Raw genomic sequence first — 4590 nt, forward strand, 5'->3', positions numbered from 1 at the left:
CCTTCCTCGTGCAGGATAAACAACAGTGACATGCGGTCAGTCGGACATATCACTCACCGCGTCTTCTCGGGCATCCTCGGAGGCATCGCTGGCATCGTTGACATCACTGCCACTGCCGCCAGCATCTCCGTCAGCACCAGGCTCGCCCACGACCACGCCATCATCATCAGACGCAAAGGCCCTGACGAGGGCATCCACTTTTCCCTCCACCCATCGTGCCAGGGCGCCTCGGACGGCTATGGGCACGGGTGCGATGGCAGCGTCCAAGTAAAAGTGGGGGTCCCTGTCTAGCAGATAGCTGAAGATGCGGGAGAAAGCACGTCCGAGCAAGGCTCGACTCCTCTCTTCAACAAGCCAACTGGACCTTTCGGAGCAGTTCTCCAGAAGCGTCACCACATCGGTGAAAAACTGGAGGTTGCCGGCGTAGTTGACCTCGTGCGGCTCCTTGGCGGCAGCCTCGCAGATGTTGCCCAAAGCTGTGTTGGCCCTTTCTTTGAGAGTTTGAAGCATGGGGGCATGTTCACGCTCTAGGACCCGCCGCCGACAGATCTCAGCCTCATTCCGCCGCGTGATGGCCTCGGCGTCATCAACCCTCTGTTGGAGAAGAAGCTGCTCGGCCCGGGAAGAGGACAGCTCTGCCTGTGCTGCGCTGAGGGCGGCTGCAGAGGAATCCACACGGTGCGTCACTTCAGCCAGTTTGGCCCTGAGGGCCGCAGTCCTGCCCTCAGCCTCGGCCTTGATCAGCACCAACCTCATCTCGTATTCGCGCTCAAGGGCCGAGCAAGCTTCCGCCACGCGACGATCGACTTCTTCCTGGGCCCGGGCTTCGCACGCGGCAACTTCATCCTCCGCCCGAGCCACCAGGCGCTCCCTCGTCTCCAACCGCTCAAGATCAAGGTTGCGCTCGGCGGCCTCCAGCGTCAACCCCTCCTCGCGCTTCAGAAGCTCCGCCCGATCAACAGGCGCCCCTCCATCGACTCAAGGGCCGCCTGACGCAGTTCCACTTGCTGCTCCAGGGAGTTGCCCCAGGCCAGGAGCTCCCACACGCGCTCCTCCGCATCCTTGCGCCGTCGGTCTGCTTCCCGAGCCTCCTCGACGGCCTGGGAGCAGGCCTCCCGGAAAGCTGCCAGCGACACTTCAGCCTTCGCGTTCTCAAGATCACGCTGGTGACGCACGAGGGCGATGGCTACCTTTAGTTTGCGCCTCTCCTCAGTGAGGTGCAAACCTTCGGCCTCGAGGCGCGCATCCTCGTCAGCAAGCTCTGCCCCGATCCGGCTCACCACACCCGCCGCCCTCTGGAGGAACTCTTCATGAAGGGCGCATCGCTCCCGAGCGCGCCTGAGCACGTCTTCCACATCACCCTCTTCCACCGGAGCATGCGGAGGGCCCCGAGGCGGCAGGCCCCCTCCCGGTGCGGGGCTGGCGCCCTAGCCATCGCCGAACGTGCCTCTCTGGGAATTCGGCCTGGCATCGGTCCACCCACGGAGGAGGAGCCAAAGACAGATTTCAGCCATTCACCATCTATGATCAGAGGAGGAGCACGGGGCAGGCCGGATGTGCCCCAGGAGGACTCATGAAGAAAGGACAGCGGGCGTGTAGGCTCGAGGTGCCCTATGGAACGGACCACTCCATCAACTGGTTTGGCAGCAGGGGTGCCGCTCGAGCTCGGCGAGCCCAGGGCCAGCAGAGAAGGCGAAGCTTGGGGGGATGGCTCCCGGGCTGGCTCGGCGGGTTCCGCAGGGCCGGGCCTGAAAGGGCCACACTCAGTCGCAGGGGTAGCAAAGTAAACGAGCAAGGAAAGAAGAAGACTTACTCGTCCATGGCAAGGTACTTTCTGCGCTTCAACAAGCGGCAAGGGCGGTCGTTGCCACCCAAGGCCTCCTTCCTCTTGCGGAGGGCCTCGAAGTCTACGCGGAACCGACCTAAGCGCCCGGCGCAGGGGTCTCCCCCTGGTGTGGAAGAAGCGTCAAGATGACCAGCGCTGGAGGAGTCAGCCTGGGGAGCGCCGTCAAGCGTCGCTTCACGAGGAACGGCTGGGGGCTCGGGAGCCCCGGCCTCAGGAACCACAAGCCGCAACCCCGCACCTGCCGCCGCTCCAGGGCGGGCCTCGGGAGACGCCTCCTTCGAGGCTTCTCACGGCATCAGCACCTCGACATCGGGCGCCTCAACTCTCGCCGGTTCTCGCCTCCCCGCCCTGTCGCCTGAGGAAGGACCGCCGTGGGCAGCAGGTGAAGCAACCACAATGGCTGGGTTCTCGCGGGCCCCCATGAAGCCAGCAGGGCACAGTCCCCACTCGTCGAAGCTGGGCATCTGCCTCACAAAATCGACCATGCCAAAGCAAAGATACAAGAGGACACCGTTACTCCGAAGGCTGCCTTGGTAAGGATCGCCAGTCAAGACCCTGAGCACCGTCTGCAGCACTTCAGGCGCCAAGTCCTCCTCCTGAAGCCGCATGCGGTCTCTGTGCCCCGCGATGTCCCACATCCACCGAGAGTGGCGCTGGAGAGGAGCAATGCGACATTGGAGGAACTCCTTCACCACCTTGGGCGCTGTCACGTTGAGCGCCCTCAAACTCTGGAAACGGCGCCAAACGAAGGCAAGCCGGGGGCTCGCGAGCACCTCGTGATCCCAACCCGCATGGGGAACAACAGCGAGGTCGGATGTGAGAGCAAAGGGTTGGGCACTCCAATGTCCACGTACAGCCACCGCTCTCTGAACCTAGCCTCAGGAGAAGGAAGGCTGAAGTCGATCCCTGAAGCGCCCGTCTCTGGCATGGCGAAGAAGCTCACGCACCCTGAGCACTGAGTGGGGTCGCTCAGGCGCAAGGAAAAGAAGTGGCGCAGCAGGGCCACGAAAGGAGGAATGACAATCATCGCCTCGCAGACAAAAGCAAAGACAGCAAGAAGAGTAATGGACTCCGGCCTGAGGTGCATCATGCGGATCTGATAATGGGAGAGCACCGCGTTGAAGAAGGCGGAAAAGGGGGGAACCAGACCCGCCCATAGGGCATCGGCGAAGAATCGGACCTCCGTGACGATCCTATCAAGGGAGGCTACTATCGGCGTTCTGGGAATAGGGGTTCCCAGACTTGCCTGCCTGTGGCCCGCGGCGTGGCTCAAGTGGAGGCCCAGCGCGGCCCATCTTCATCAGCTCAAGCTCAAGACCCTCGCGAGGGGCCAAGCCTCGCGGGGCGGACGAAACAAAGCTTCCTCAGAGGCAGCCTCATCCGGCAGGCTCGCGAGGAGGCGGAGAGATCAAGGCGGGGATACCTCACGAGGAACCCGTGACGCAAGTCATGATGATCGAGACCAGGCGGGCGCCAGGCGGGCGCCAGCCTGCGCAGTGTCCTTGTTTCCCCTTTGGTGCAAAGGGGGCAAGCACAGGCCAAGGCATCGGACAAAGGTTACCATTCCGGTGCAACAAGACCAAGACCAGTAGAGCGGCAGGACGGAGGTCACCGTGGAGCCCAAGACGGCGTCATCACTAGTGCTTTTGGCAGCCGAAGACCACCTTTGGTCAGGATAACTTGTACTATATGTTCCCCTTCAAAATGGCCAAGTGTTGGCGCCCTTCCCGCTCATTATTTGGGGAGAGGCCCAGGGCCTCTATAAATAGAGCTAGCCACCACAGAGTAGACACACACACAGAAAATGGCCAGAAATCTGGTAGAGCCCTAGTAGATAGAGATAGAGAGGCGACTGAACTCACCCTAGCAGTTCATCGCACCAGCTCAAGAACACCTCTCGCGAGGCTGTTCTTCCTTTGTACTGTTCATCATCAACCCCCTGAGGCAATCCACCACACCACACACTGGAGTAGGGTATTACACCACAACGGTGGCTCGAACCAGTATAAACCTCGTGTCCCTTGTGTTGTTCGTGGTTTCCAGCCTAGATCACACGAGGAGATTGGACGTAGATCGGTAGGGGAGAGATCTCCGCGCGCACCCCAATGTTCGAACCTCAAGGGTCTGCCGGAACCCGAAATCCGACAACATGAGCGTGAGCCATGGACATAGCACTATATGTGGAATAGAATGGTGGTTGCGGAGAAGACAAAAAAGGAGAATATAGTCTCACATCAACTAGGCGTATCAACGGGCTATGGAGATGTCCATCAATAGATATCAATGTGAGTGAGTAGGGATTGCCATGCAACGGATGCACTAGAGCTATAAGTGTATGAAAGCTCAAAAAGAAACTAAGTGGGGGTGCATCCAACTTGCTTGCTCACGAAGACCTAGGGAATTTTGAGGAAGCCCATCATTGGAATATACAAGCCAAGTTCTATAATGAAAGATTCCCACTAGTATATGAAAGTGAGAACATAGGAGACTCTTTATCATGAAGATCATGGTCCTACTTTGAAGCACAAGTGTGGTAAAAGGATAGTAGCATTGTCCCTTCTCTTTTTTTTATTTAGGCCTTCTCTTTTTTTATGGCCTCTCTTTTTTTTAGTCCGGAGTCTCATCCCGACTTGTGGGGGAATCATAGTCTCCATCATCCTTTCCTCACTAGGACAATGCTCTAATAATGATGATAATCACACTTTTATTTACTTACAACTCAAGAAATACAACTCGATACTTAG

General features: G+C 58.7%; 1 pseudogene; it reads right to left on the minus strand.

The window, feature by feature from the left end:
• Positions 1 to 236: 236 nt before the first annotated feature.
• On the minus strand, positions 237 to 2933 carry LOC147985183 (uncharacterized; annotated as a pseudogene).
• Positions 2934 to 4590: the final 1657 nt, after the last annotated feature.

Source organism: Triticum urartu, chromosome 2A (assembly GCF_056163025.1).
Source record: "Triticum urartu cultivar PI428250 chromosome 2A, HENAU_Tu73, whole genome shotgun sequence".
Taxonomy (NCBI): domain Eukaryota; kingdom Viridiplantae; phylum Streptophyta; class Magnoliopsida; order Poales; family Poaceae; genus Triticum; species Triticum urartu.